This window comes from Haliotis rufescens, unplaced genomic scaffold (assembly GCF_023055435.1).
Source record: "Haliotis rufescens isolate VD_foot unplaced genomic scaffold, xgHalRufe1.0.p SCAF_52, whole genome shotgun sequence".
NCBI classification, from domain to species: Eukaryota; Metazoa; Mollusca; class Gastropoda; order Lepetellida; family Haliotidae; genus Haliotis; species Haliotis rufescens.
Genome location: NW_025964246.1, coordinates 598572 through 614913, shown reverse-complemented (window position 1 = coordinate 614913; position 16342 = coordinate 598572). Strand labels below are relative to the sequence as shown.

The following is a 16342-nucleotide window of genomic DNA, read 5'->3' as shown; positions in this document are numbered from 1 at the left end:
AGGATACGCTCTCCTTTTGGCGAACACCAGTATCATCACTATTTGATAGTCATTCATAAACACGTGAATATTATATAATCGGGTTCGTACATGTACTCGCCTGCAAGTAGAGATTTCTTATGTTCATGGAAAGGGTTTTGTTTCGCTTTTTTATAGCGTGTTTTAAAAAAAAATGAGTAAGTTGTGCAGTAAAGAGAAACCATGAAGATGAACACTTACTAAATCTGTAAGTTCACCCGTCATTATTTTACGAACTCACAGGGATGAAAACCTGAAGAGATACAGATCTCAAGCGTTTCATGAAACCCACGAGCACGGGTATGGTGCTGACAAACCCAGAAACATAATCGGGGCGAACCGGGATTCTTACCCACAATCATAGCTTTCTGACGTGCTCAAGGGACGCAACTCTGCGCACCGAATGGCGGCGCCTCAGATGACTGGGCCATCCGTATCCCAGAGTCACCGGTGAGTGATATAACACACGCTCGTGTCACACTGACACAACTGTGTATATAGCAGTGCACCTCACAAGTAGGATCTATTATGGCACTAAAGGTGCGCACGAATATGTAGATAATCTAGATTTTACATTTTTTAACCTGTCATACAACGTCATGCTATTCCGACCTTCTGATGTTCTTCTGTGCATATTCTATCACGTAGGGTTTCGGGAGCCTCTTCCACCAGTTACCAAGTTTAACCCCCTTTACCCCTTAACGCCAAAGAAATAAGCGAACGCCAGAATCTATAGGATATCTTGAAATTCGTAAAATTAACGCGAGCGTAAATTAAATGCGAACAACGCAAGTGGTCCGTGTTCGCATTAATAAAATATCGCATTTATGACTCGGAAATGACTGTCAACAATATGACGGCCTAACTGCACACTTTGGATAGCGGAAATACCAACTTGAATATATAAACAAACACGGTTTATTGAGCAGCTGTTGTAACAAGTGCATAACAATGTCATTCAAAGAATAGGAATTACACAATAGGCATCCGGTGAGTTATCACTGCTGGGGTCAAGAGTTCTACCCACTCGTGTCAAACAAGGCATCATTGACCACTCCAGCAGCCCAGACAGACGCCAGCCACGCAACACTTCGTCAAAGGCAGTCATCATCCAACGCGCACCGGTAGGCTTCATCACCCTCCTAAGATCTACAAGCCTTCAGGATTGTTGACACCTTCCTCGCATACCAATCAGTGAACTGTTGTTGGTTCAATATCTTATTGCCTTTGATCTTCCTCAATACCAGTCAACAGAATCGACATATAAAATTTGCGTTGTTTTTAGGAAAACGCTGTTTGTTTATTTGTAGCGGCGCTATTTACTGTTTGATTGGATTGAGGTAAGGTTGGATTAAGGTAAAGATATGTATAATTCCACTGGGGATTGGTGGTGGGGGGGGGGGGGGGGGGGGGGGGGGGGGTCAGTGTTGGTATTGAGTCGCATTTTTGGCTGGGGGTCAGCAAGCGTATTAATTTGGAGGGGCATTAATTACAAGATTTACAATACCTTGATTATACAGGACGCGCCTACTATTAAGTATATAACGTTCGTTGCATGACGACAGAAAATCGTTCCTATATATTTAATTGACTTAATAATTTTTATATCTTAATTAATTAAAAAAATAATGAATTCCTTTGCATTGGTGTATAATACCACTTCACTATGTGCATATCGCACCTGCTATATATGTGCATTAATAATGCACATTATGAGGTTAACCAGAGTGGATAGACAGTTGGAACGCTAGCTATCTGATTACACAGCAGCTAGGCGTCACTCTGCACATGTGTTGGTGGCATATGAAGCAATTCTGCACGTAAGCACTTCACTTTCGCTTTCAGCAATGATTAAAAGCGCCATCTCAAAGCCATCCAACTGTACAGAACCGTTATCACATAACACTTAACATATTAACGATAAAAGTACAATTCGTAAACTAACTTGAAACGTTTGGTTGTGTGAATGGGGGTGGGGTGTGTGAGTAGTTTGTGTGTGTGTGTGTGTGTGTGTGTGGGGGGGGGGGGGGGGGGGTGTTGGAGGGGGTTATGGTGGGGGTGGCGGGTCGTCTGTATTTCAATATTAATTCACATCCACCATCAACTCATCAAAGACCCCAATCAGCCACAATCCCATTGTTTATATTACTGATTACTGGCTTCATCCTTTGTTTATGTCACTGACTTCACCGACGATTGTCATCACTACCCTTGTGTACACAACAGGTTTCTCTACTCCAGCATAACAATATCTACTCTACTGCATAAACATTGCCTCCTACTTGTATATATACTTGTCAACCACACTCTGTATATCACCTGCTTGATAACGGTGTTAGAACCGACACTGAAACGTCGCTCTTAATTGTAATAAAGAAGTTGTTCATCCATAAATTCTTATCCTTACTTAATTAATTCACAAGTCAGTGGGGGTCGTCTGTATCTCAATATTAATTGATATGTCTAATATATAGTTTCATCCCCGTGAGGTCAAGGGGCAGAATGAGACCCCAGCACACCATTGCTAGTCGTGATAGCGATTGAATGAGGAACAGGTGGGATGCAGGTTTAGCATTAGTCTCTAGCAACCTATATTGGCAGGAAAATGGGACTAACCGGATCGGGTGGTCAGGCTCGTCGTTGATCATTGCTCATAATATCAATCATTGGATTGTCTGAACTAGACTGGATTATCCACAGACCGCCGTCATATAACTTGATAATTGCTGAGTGCGGTGTTGCTGTTTTTGAATTAATGTCATCGTATCCCAATTGCGTAGATCGATGCTAATGATTTCAATCACTGGATTATCTGGTCCAGACTCAATTATTTACAGACCGCGGCCATACAGCTTGTATATTGGAGTGCGGCGTTAAACGATAAACAAACAAACAAAACAAAACTGTTTTCACACACATAAAGTGGCCACTGACCCTCTATACATGTAAGAAACATTACCCGACGTCATTTGACAAAAAGAGTGAGTGAGTATGCTTTTACGCCGCTTTTACCAATATTCCAGCAATATCACGACGGGGGACACCAGAAATCGGCTTTACACATTGTACCCATGTCGGGAATCGAACCCGGGTGTTCAACGTGACGAACGAACGCTTTAACCACAAGGCTACCCGACCACCCTGACAATAAGAACATCAACCGAAAGCACTTCCAAACAGAAGAAGGTTTTCTGTACAATTGCAAGACAGATGAACAACGCTCAGGCGATATGCAAACACATTTCCATGACCGAATACTAAATTAAAATTTACCAACAAGCTCCTTCCAAATCTGGTCCTTTGTCTAAACGGTTAATTTCACTGTCTAGCTGCAGAAACAAACAACTAAAGAAATCACTCATTGTACACGATGCGTCAACTGGGCTTCCGGCAGTGAATGCATTAGATTCTACTGCATAGGTACGTGGTAAATCAATATCTTATTTTCATTTTATCCTCAGTTATTATGGCTATATCATTTCATTGCTTATGAATAATTGATCGTGAATCTTTCACACAAAGATATCAGCTGACTGACTGGTGGGGATTATTATGTCGCCATAATCAGTTTCATGCCCCTGTGAATATGACTTTATAGGACACACCGTGTGCTTACGACAACATAATGTCTTTCTAGCATCAATAGATATGAAACATTTGATAGAAATTGCTCAGACAGGTCTTTCTAATAATATACATTCAAAATTGAAATAAAATCTCTTAAGGTAAATTATTGTTACTGTTATATAAAGCACGTGCAGATGGTACGGATATTGATAATACATAACTTTCAACAGCTGGGGCTGTGGCGTGCAAAGTAATGAAGAACGCCGCGGCCGATACGGGAGGCTGATGGGAGATAGTCTGGCCATGTTGTTTGTTTGTTTGTTTGTTTGTTTGTTGTTTAACGCCACACTCAGCAATATTCCATCTATATGACGGCGGTCTGTAAATAATCGAGTCTGGAGCAGACAATCCAGTGATTGACATCAAGAGCATCGATCCACGCAAGTGGGATACGATGACATGCATCAACCAAGTCAGCGAGCCTGTCCACCCGATCCCGTTAGTCGCCTCTTACGACAAGCATAGTCGCCTGACTGGCCATGCGGATAAAGCGTTCGCTAGTCACATGGACACCCGGTGCTCGAGTTTTACGCGACCACCCCCCCCCCCCCCCCCCCCCACAGCGTCATACACAAGACTACATGCAAGAATGGGTGAATTGAACAGTCAAGGACGGCACCCAGGGTCACAAATGACTAAACAAATTGAAGAAAATAACACATACTTTTATTAGCAGTTGTACGGTATTATGACACCTGGTTTAATTTAACTCAAACACAATGAAACGGCTTCGGGTTGTGTCAGACACTCATGTGTTGGTCCTCCCACAGACCACGTTCAAAATCCACCTTTCGCTATCTCAAGCACTGGTATTAGTCTCGTGAGCCTCCGTGTTCCAATCAAGATTCTTTTAGCATCTCAAAGATTTTGAGGCGCTCTCCCTTTCACTCACTCAAAGTTCGTCTCCGCTCAAACAAGTGAAAAGAGCTGCGAATAATGACGGACTATTTGTGCTGCGTGAATTATCTTTGTAATTGCCATGTCCTGGCAGTTGAGAGTTTCAAATAGATGCACCAGACACTAACGGAATCTGAGAGTGCATACAGTTGAACAGATCCAACGTCCATTATGCACAAAAAGTATTCTCCGAGTGACGTCATACCAGTCAGACCCTCGCAACTGAGATACGGTGACATGCACCAACCAAGTCAGTGAGCCTGACAACCCGATCCCGTTACTCGCCTCTTACGACAAGCATAGTCGCATTTTATTGCAATCATGGGCTTCTGAAGACCTATTCTACCCTGGATCTTCACGGGTCAGTGTAATGAGTAAAACATGACAAACTGGTTAGTAAAGTCAACCAACATGTTAGTGTTTGTTTGTTTGTTGTTTAACGCCGCACTCAGCAATATTCCAGCTATATGACGGCGGTCTGTATATATTCGAGTCTGGACCAGACAATCCAGTGATTGACATGAACACCGATCCACGCAGTTGGAATACGACATGCATGAACCAAGTTAGCGAGCCTGACCAACCGATCCCGTTAGTGTCTGATTGGACAGTAAAATGAACTAATTTAGTAAACTTTACACTAAATTCACACAAGTCCAAATATATGTTATATTCATCATTATGGAAAAACAACAATTAATACCGGAGCGCTTCAGTGCAGCTGTTAGAAGCAGTATTTCAATGTTGATTGTTGCATTAAAAGAGCAATCAAACACTGACGGAGATTACACCCACGTATTGAACTGGGAGCGCCCTTCTGGCTTCAGTCCCCTACTGTCACCCCATCCCCGCAAGTATTTCCGTTTTGTCTACAGCGGGATGTCAACACTTAATAGTTGGCCAAACGGGAGATCGCATTAACAATTAACACACGGCCGTAGCACTGCCGGCAACCCCTCGCCATTAGGTTCATCTGTTGAAGCGAGTTCTGTTGCATCAATAAATGTAATTATAGGGAACACGTATGAGCTTTACGAACAATGCTTAACGATCTTACTCCCCGGCTTCATTGGCGCACAGGGACTTACATAATGTATACATGGTGTGGAAAACGAGGGCGATAAAACAATGGACGGACTCGTATAGCATGCTACACTTGAATGAACACAGTGCTAAGTACACTACAACCACACTACTAAGTACACTTCAACCACACTTCCAAGTACATGTACATTACAAATCACACTACTAAGTACACTACAACCACACTACTAAGTAAACTACAACCACACTACTAAGTACACTACAACCACACTTCCAAGTACATGTACACTACAAATCACACTACTAAGTACACTACAACCACACTACTAAGTACACTACAACCACACTTCAAAGTACATGTACACTACAAATCAGACTACTAAGTACACTACAACCACACTACTAGATACACTACAACCACACTATTAAGTACACTACAACCACACTACTAAGTACACTACAGCAACACTACTAAGTACACTACAACCACACTACTAAGTACACTACAACCACACTACTAAGTACACTCGACCACACTACTAAGTACACTACAACCACACTACTAAGTACACTACAATTTCACTACTAAGTACACTACAACCACACGACTAAGTACACTACAACCACACGACCAAGTACACTACAACCACACTACTAAGTACACTACAACCACACTACTAGGTACACTACAACCACAAGACTAAGAACACTACAACTTCACTATTAAGTACACTAGTAGGTACACTACAACCACACTACTAAGTACACTACAAACCACACTACTAGATACACTACAACCACACTACTAAGTACACTACAACCACACTACTAAGTACACTACAACCACACTACTAGTGAGTGAGTATGGTTTTACGCCGCTTTTAGCAATATTCAAGCAATATCTGGGCAGGGGACACCAGAAAAGGGCTTCACACATTGTACCCATGTCGGGAATCGAACCCGGGTCTTCGGTGTGACGAGCGAACGCTTTAACCACAAGGCTACCCGACCGCCACCCACACTACCAAGTACACTACAACCACACTACTAGGTACACTACAACCACACTACTAGGTACACTACAACCACACTACCAAGTACACTACAACCACACTATTAAGTACACTACAACCACCCTACTAGGTACACTACAACCACACTACCAAGTACACTACTACCACACTACTAAGTACACCGCTGACGTGAGTACCAACAACAGAATATGAAGAGTACGTAGAACGGATGTTTGTTTGTTGTTTAACGCCGCACTCTGCAATATTTCAGCTATATGACGTCGGCCTGTAAATAATCGAGTCTGGACCGGACAATCCAGTGAATGACATCATGAGCATCGATTCACGCAATGTGGATACGATGACATGCATCAACCAAGTCAGCGAGCCTGACCACCCGATCCCGTTAGTCGCCTCTTACGACAAGCATGGACCATTCTCATAACACAGTCTTGCCCGACAACGGTATAAGGGTCTATACCGAAATTAAAGAAGTTGTTATCCATGAACTGTGTCTTCTTTGTTTAGGCATGGACAAACAAGGCCAATTGTAACACGGATCTTCAACGGTCAAGTTTAACTTCTGTTTGAACAAATGGTCAGGTAGACAAATTGATATTATTTTATTATAGGCTGGACAGCGCCGTTGTCAAATTTGTGTCTAAAACAGGGTGCCTAGGGAGACACAATTGCGTTAAAAACCTGTCAAAATAGTCACGTCCGCCAAATTTGACTGGGCTCCTATCTACTCAAGCAAGTAAAAGTACTACGCTTGCTGCGGAAACCAAGAGTACAACCAGTTTATTGCTGAAGTTGCGTAGTGTTCTTAGTAGTGTAGTTAGTAGTGTTCTTAGTGGTGTAGTTTGTAGTGTTCTTAGAAGTGCAGTTTGTACTGTTCTTAGAAGTGTAGTTCGTAGTGTTCTTAGTAGTGTAGTTCGTAGTGTTCTTAGTAGTGTAGTTCGTAGTGTTCTTAGTAGTGCAGTTTGTAGTGTTCTTAGTAGTGTAGTTTATAGTGTTCTTAGTAGTGTAGTTAGTAGTGTTCTTAGTAGTGTAGTTCGTATTGTTCTTCGTAGTGCAGTTTGTAGTGTTCTTAGTAGTGCAGTTAGTAGTGTTCTTAGTAGTGTAGTTTATAGTGTTCTTAGAAGTGTAGTTCGTAGTGTTCTTAGTGGTGTAGTTCGTAGTGTTCTTAGTAGTGCAGTTTGTAGTGTTCTTAGTGTAGTTTATAGTGTTCTTAGTAGTGTAGTTCGTATTGTTCTTCGTAGTGCAGTTTGTAGTGTTCTTAGTAGTGTACTTTATAGTGTTCTTAGTAGTGTAGTTCGTAGTGTTCTTAGAAGTGTATTTCGTAGTGTTCTTAGTAGTGCAGTTTGTAGTGTTCTTAGTGGTGTAGTTCGTATTGTTCTTCGTAGTGCAGTTTGTAGTGTTCTTAGTAATGCAGTTTGTAGTAGTGTAGTTCGTAGTGTAGTTCGCAGTGTTCTTAGAAGTGTAGTTAGTAGTGTTCTTAGTGATATAGTTCGCAGTGTTCTGAGTAGTGTAGTTCGTAGTGTTCTTAGTGGTACAGTTCGTAGTGTTCTGAGTGGTGTAGTTCGTAGTGTTCTCAGTAGTGCAGTTTGTAGTAGTGCAGTTCGCAGTGTTCTTAGAAGTGTAGTTAGTAGTGTTCTTAGTGGTACAGTTCGTAGTGTTCTGAGTAGTGTAGTTCGTAGTGTTCTCAGTAGTGCAGCTCTTAGTGGTGTAGTTCGTAGTGTTCTTAGTAGTGCAGTTCGTAGGGTTCTTAGTAGTATAGTTCGTAATGTACTTAGCATTGTAGTTTGTAATTTACTTAGTACTATACTTTGTAGAATGGTTTGTAGTGTACTTAATACTATACTTTGTAGTGTGGTTTGTAGTGTACTAATACTATACTTGGTTGTGTGGTTTGTAGTGTACTTAATACTATATTAAGTTGTGTGGTTTGTAGTGTACATTGTACTATACTTTGTAGTGTGGTTTGTAGTGTACTTAATACTATATTAAGTTGTGTGGTTTGTAGTGTACATTGTACTATACTTTGTAGTGTGGTTTGTAGTGTACTTAATACTATATTAAGTTGTGTGGTTTGTAGTGTACATTGTACTATACTTTGTAGTGTGGTTTGTAGTGTACTTAGTAGTGTACTTATTTCCACAGTTAGTAGTGTATTTCGTATTACTGTTCGTAGAGCAGTTCGCCATGCAGTTCGTCATGAACATAGCTGTGTAGTTCTTCGTATTAACAACCGAACCGTTCTTTGATTAATCAACACCATAACCACCACTGCATAATTCACATTTAAGCTGCTGTTTTTGCCTTATTTGACCTTTAACAAATCGCAATTATTTCTCTAGAAGAACCGATTTACACTTTCTTATACTGACGCTCTGAAATATGTTTCTGGGAAATAATTTGCTTTTGTCGGCGACAAGACGAATCTCGCTCAGCTCCAATCGAATTACCATCGAGTGACAGATAGCACAACTCACAACAAAAACGCCACACAAACCAAAAGAATATCTTAACAAGGATCAATGCAACTATTTACAGGACCTTGAGAAGGAGGATCTTCCACAGTAGGCTTGCTCCTTGAGACACAGACTGGAGCAGGGATGGTATTGTTGTGTTGTATACGACTATCGTCATAGACAGTGTGCTATGTGGTACACTATTGACAACCATTGCAGTGATATGAGTTCGACTGAAAGCATCTTTCAACGGCCAAACAAATGCTGACTTGGATTTACTTGTAATCGTTACCTGCACCTGGTGGTTCGCACGCGCCGTAAGGGGGCGCCACTACATGTGTCAATGACTATTTGCCTCCACACTGCCTGTGTCAACCTAGCTGGCTCCCATTAACCTATAACATGAGCAGTTTATCAGTTTTAACCGTTACGTCAGTCTGGTAGTGCAGATAGTAATATGGATTTTCTTCTAATTCATTTCGACAGGAGAAATTCTTCTGCACTTTACTGTACACAGTTAACGTAAGGGATTAGCTGATCCTTCTTAGTCGATGGAATGAAATAATCCATCATGGAATCTATGATAATGAAGATTGATCATCAATCGATTGAATGTATTAGAGATGTGAATGTGATTAAAATAATGTAATTGTTACAGAGAGGCCATGTTACTGTCGCCCTGGGGTGAGTGAGTATGGTTTTACGCCGCTTTTGACAATATTCCAGACCCGTGAAGATCAGGGGTAGAATTGGTCTTCAGCAACCCATGCTTGCCGTAAAAGACGTCTATGCTTGTCGTAAGAGGCCACTAACGGAATCGGGTGGTCAGGCTCGGTGATTTGGTTGATTAGCATCGTATCCCAATTGCGTGGATCGATGCTCATGATGTCAATCACTAGATTGTCTGGTTCAGACTCGATTATTTACAGACCGCCGTCATATAGCTGGAATATTGCTGAGTGCGGCGTTAAACAACAAAGAAAGAGAGAAAGAAAACAATATTCCAGCAATATCACGGCGGGGGACACCAGAAATGGGCTTCACACATTGTACCCATGTGGGGAATCGAACCCGGGCCTTCGGCGTGACGAGCGAACACTTTAACCACGAGGCTACCCCACCATACCGACAATAGCAGTACACATGGAAGTCCTTATAAAGAATTTCGCATTAAATTAAATGATTGTACAAAGCCCAAATTCAAACGGCAAACAACGTTAAACCAACCACAGCTGAAAAATCAATTTCAGGGTGGGCGTATTTTCTTAAAATTGTCACTGACGAAAGTACCCCTCAAGGTGGCGCTGGGACTACACCTAGATGGCGCTGTCGTGCCATCTAGCCAATAATCGAACTCCTACACTGTTGGTCTTGTTCTTGGACCATTGATCAAACACTTACTAATTACGCTGCCGCTGCCGATGGGCTCACTTCAGAGCGGAAGTGTCTACAAATGTCGTTATAGTCCCGGGCAGAATGTTTACTATACCGCAATCAAGTGCATCCGAAAGTCCATCGGAGATTCAACGATGTCAAGAAAGCGCTGGCCATGAAAATACTTTGTGAATCAAATGATGTTTTGTAGGTTTGTTTGAATATTCACCGGCACAAACCCCATCATTATTCTAGTCGGCTAACACAAGCATCATAAATCAAATAAGACACCGTGGATGAGAGGAACAAGCGAGTTTCTAGCGTATCAGCAATATTTAGCTAAATAACTAAGTTAATATATATCACGTCATATATCCAAGGCTGTTCGACGTCGAGTGAGTGAATGATTGAGCTGTGAACATAATTTCAATTTCGTTTTGTTTGTTTTCGGTTTTGTTTGGAGTATTTTTTATATTATTTGTTTGTGTTTTGTGTGTATTTGGGTTTTTGTTGTTTGTTTTTTGTTCGTTTGTTTTTTTGGGGGCGGGGTGTGTGTAATGCAGGTCTTAGTTATTTACCAACAACCACATTTAATTTGGATCATAATAATAATTAGGATTCCAACCCTGCTCAGCGGATCCTGGTGCAACTACGGGGGGTAAGTCCGCACAGTGAATCGAAACACGTAGAAAGTTGATGCATTTAAGACATGCAGAAATGGAATAAAACAATTATATCAACCAGTAAAACAATAAGAAGCTAAACAAACATTGAATAATACTTCATATCCACCGAATAGCTGCAGCGACTGTATAACGGGAAAGGGGATATTTCTACGGTCTCCCCCAACCAACAAAGGCTCATGTTTGATAACAATAAACATCCTATCCAAAAAAAACAAGTTTACTTTTTGAAAACAATTATTCTAATAGTAATAGATACGAAGCGATTCATAATAAATCAGATCCCAATGAATTACTTGTGTAAATGCAATATTCATTTGACAGGAACCGCAGGCGAGCAATCGAGCATTCAGCGGATAAAAAGACAGATAATTGCCGAATGAACAGTGACAAATGCTGCTTTACTGAAATCTGTATTAATTTCACAGGGGTATATCATTAAGGGATTAAACGTCAGATTTAACGTGCATGTTTATGCTGTTTCAAATCCTTATGTAACTACAGAGAAAAGGTGGATCTATCGCCGGTGTTTACACATCGATTGAAGAGAAGCCATTTCCCCATTACGAGAACATTAGACATATTACTATGCACTGGGGTATCTGCGGAAATAACCAGTACGATTAGCAGTGGTGCGGTGAGCCGGCGTAAAAACACGACTACAGCTAGGAGTTGGTTGTTCTGTTGGATGCACCAACATCCCCCCCGCACAGTGTTGCATGTTGCCTGCAAATTAACCGACAACATCGCATTGTGTCTCAATGCGCGAATATGTGAAAGTTCAGATGGACACGATTCTGGTGCATTAACCCTCTTAAACTCCACGACTGGGCCATTTTGGAGAGAAACAGGATAGCCAAATAGCAGTGAAATAAGTCCAGAGCGGGATCGTTGATCACCGAGTGCAGCGGGACCGTTGATCGTTGAGCACCGGGTGCAGCGGGGTCGTTGATCACCGTGTGCACAGGGTTGTTAATCGTCGAGCACCGGGTACAGTGGAATTGTTGGGCACCGGGTGCAGCGGGATCGTTGAGCACCGGGTGCAGCGGGATCGTTGATCGTTGAGCACCGGGTGCAGCGGAGTCGTTGATCACCGGGTGCAGCGGGATCGTTGAGCACCGGGTGCAGCGGGATCGTTGATCGTCGAGCACCGGGTGCAGCGGAGTCGTTGATCACCGTGTGCAGCGGGATCGTTGAGCACCGGGTGCAGCGGAGTCGTTGATCACCGTGTGCAGCGGGATCGTTGAGCACCGGGTGCAGCGGGATCGTTGATCGTTGAGCACCGGGTGCAGCGGAGTCGTTGATCACCGTGTGCAGCGGGATCGTTGAGTACCGTGTGATGCGGGATCGTTGCGCACCGATTGCAGCGGGATAGTTGGTCACCGGGTACAGTGGGATCGTTGATCACCGGGTACAGTGGGATCGTTGAACACCGGGTACAGTGGGATCGTTGATCACCGTAGCAGTGGGATCGTTGATCACCGGGTGCAGTGGGATCGTTGATCACCGGGTACAGTGGGATCGTTGATCACCGGGTGCAGTGGGATCGTTGATCACCGGGTGCAGCGGGATCGCTGAGCACCGGATACAGTGGGATCGTTGATCGTTGACCACCGGGTGCAGCGGGATCGTTGATCGTTGATCCCCGGGTGCAGTGGTATCGTTGATCGTTGACCACCGGATACAGTGGGATCGTTGATCGTTGACCACCGGGTGCAGCGGGATCGCTGAGCACCGGATACAGTGTGGTACACAACAGCAGTCTTCTACAGACTAGGAATTCTCTTGGCACGAGCTTCACCTATTGAACCCGGTTTAAATATCTCTCAGGAGTCGTAACGGTGGCATAACTCAATTAAATGACAAGCTTCCGCAATTAGGTGACGTCATGAGATGTCAAGGCGATCTAACAACCCAGCTGTGCATCGGCTTTATGGAAATGTACAGCAAATTATGTGACTGTAATTGCATTATAATCCTTCCGTATCGACAACTTATCGTATCAGTTGTAAATGATCAACCCATTGAAGACTGACGCGGTCTGTGGCCAGACGCTGATGTGTTGGTCAGCGGACCGAGAACATCTCTCCCGTCCTCATCACCGCCAGTTTAGCCAAGCTGTGACGTAATCGTTTGGACCACCATCAACAAACAACGCCCTGGACATTGCGAGTTGCAGACCCGCCCCACGCCAGCCTTCAACCATGTTTGTCGTGACCCCATCGTCGTGGGTCGTTGCTCATGTTATCGATCATCAGTTTGACTTGCCAAGACTCAGGGAAAGACAGGCTGCGGTGATAAAGCTGCAACACTGGCGCCCGTGGCCTGAGCTACCGTTTCGCAGGTCAACCCTTTAGTAGTTGAGGTCATTTTAAAACAGGTTTTCATTGATTGTTTGTTATTTAACGCTGTACTCAGCAATATCCAAACTGTATGACGGCAGTCTGTGAATAATAATAAGTTTGGACCAGACAATCCACTGATTGACATCATGAGCGTATCGAACTTGGCATATAGGATACGACTTCCATCAATCAAGGCTGCGAGCTTGACCACCCAACCCTGTTAGTCGACTCTTACGACAAGCATGGGTTGCTGAAGACCAATTTCAACCTAGATCTTTGAGGGCTTTAAAACAATAGAACAAAATAATTCCACCATTTAAGCCATCCCTATGAGTTTGACTTTAACCTTTCGAAAAAACATTCTTCACAGAAACTCACAATCTTGACTAAACGTACAGTAACCATAGCAACGAAATCGTTGGTAATTTGCACTCCAGACTAACAGAGAATCTTTCTGCTGCCGTCAGATGCAATATACGCGTATTTGGTATTGTTCTGGCGTTACTAACGCAGGCGATTGTAGGCGACACCAGCAGGCGAGTCATCTCTGTGTGGCCACGTCAACTCGAAGGCGAGCGACAGATACCGAGCACAGATAGCCACAGTTGTTGCAATAATTGCCCTGTGACGCAAAACAAGCATTCACTACCGGAAGTGACCCAGGTGCGAAACTGCGGCTATCGCGATGAAGACGTGTACATGACAATTACGAAAGTAGGGAGACATGTTGAAAGATGGCTCCGGTGGCTGAGAGCAATTTTGGACGGACTGGCGACATCAACGTCGACTTTTTCTGCAAGAAGACTGACATATATTTGCGAGATAGGTTCGCCTCGGGGAATAAGCCTCAATTTAGATAAATGCCCCCCCACAACGCGATGAATTATGTGGCCCCAGTTCCCTTGTATGATACACAGCCTATCTTCCTTAGCTTGTAACGAGAAACGATTTCCATACGTAACCGCATGCAATGGCTAACCTGTCTCATAACGCTTTCTGAGAAATATTTCATGACTTGAGCGCTTACGACACCGAAAAAAAATATGGTGTCCTTTTGCAAATACAGTTACGGAAATATTACTCAACCAACCATATGGCCCTTTGTGAATCGATTTGGGAAACGAATTTGTATTAAACGGTCTTGTACCTCCGTTATGTAGTCTGGGTTATCAGTTAAACGAGATCATTTCTAGTTAATATTGATGTCTAAACTTTCCCTTAAGCATCGATATGTATTCTAGCAATATGCTTCGTAGCAGATACAGTGTTTCACGCAGAACATTATGTATAATTTACATCATATGGATTTAAAGGGGCTCTTCTTGTGTAGTGCAAATATTATTAAAACTGCTCGATGAGGTGGGGTGAGGTGAAATCGGGTTTAACATCGCGTTAAAGATTACTGCTCTTATATAGCGACGAGCATTCATGTGTGTGTGTGTGTGTGTGTGTGTGTGTGGCTGCTTGTACTAGTCCGGACTGATGCCGATTTATAGTGCTAGCCGACTGAGATACCATTTCGCAGTTTAACATGAATACCTCAATCCGAGCCGACCAGTCCTTGTTTTAGGACATATAGACAGAGTAACAACAAGTACCATCTTTTAACGTCTTATGATATGACGCGGCCGGGAATCGAACGCCGAACCTTCCGCTCTCCGGGCGAACGCTCTACCACTAGACCACGGAGGCGGTCCTTGCGGAGGCGGTTATTTGTTGGTTAGTTTGGAATTATTAGTGGCTTGGTTGAGCCAGGTCATATAACATCCAAATTCCACTCAAGTAAATGCGCATGGTACATACTTATTTTTACCTGGTGAGCGGATCAGTGTGCACTCGAAGTTCATTCTCAGCTTCCTGGGGATCATCCACCCAAGCAACATATAAGGCGCTAGAAGGTAAATAGTGATCTCATCCTACCGGGTACCCATTCACTGCTGGGTGGAAAGAGGCATATTTGAAACAAAGTCACATGCCCATGGAGACACCACGTGTGCAATATGTATTACATGTGCTTCGGTGTGGGGCGGGACCGAAGCCCAAGAAACTCTCAGGACCTAAACTGTCGAACAAGATCCCCAACCCCTCTTTGTTGTATTTACTTCTTTAGCTGCTTGTGGTATCACTAAACATCTATTGAATAATGGTAGATTTTAATTATAGCAGAAACGCAATATGATGGCATGGTGGTAAAAGTCGCCGGAATTCCCTGTGCAGATCTTACTGTAGTTGATCCAAGTCGCCTCAAAATGATCACATGTCCAGTCCATATTTGATCGTCACCTTCGACTTTTCTTGAACTAACGTCATCGATCAAGAGATAAAAAGCAGCCATGAGATCCTTTAAAACAGTGTTCATGAATTAAGAAGTGTATTAAGTTTCGTCTATGTCTGAAGTGCAAAAGCGCGGTTCAGACAGCAGACATATCGGAGCGATCTTGCAGATCGATTTCCGAAGACAAATGCCATGATGATGATATGTAAGCTACTGTAATTCAAAACCATTGTAATGGTTCATTGTAGTATGACTGTCAGATTATGAGGACGCACTGATTCAGCAATTCAATGTAATTCAATGTAATTCAATGCAATTACACGTCCGGCAACGTCCCCAGAGCCTAAAACAAACCAGAACACCACACCACAATCAGTGTCACGGAATCACGTGATTCTACTTTTACAGAGCTACAAAGCCCCTGGGACGGCATACCCCGACAATAATCCCCACAGATCTGATCAAAATTGGATGTTGCATAACACTGTATTACACCTTCAGTATGTCGCGCATTGTGGTGACAAAGACAACGGCCAGCTGATTGCATAAGGCCACATCTTTGTACTTTTTCGTTTACATATTCAGCCGGTAG

At 43.1% G+C, this 16342-nt stretch overlaps 1 protein-coding gene across 1 annotated transcript in view; it reads right to left on the bottom strand.

Moving 5' to 3' along the window:
- The window catches only part of LOC124144038 (cyclic nucleotide-gated cation channel alpha-3-like), a 160191-nt gene that overhangs the window by 133509 nt on the left and 10340 nt on the right, over positions 1–16342 (bottom strand). The gene's annotated exons all lie outside the window — the stretch shown is intronic.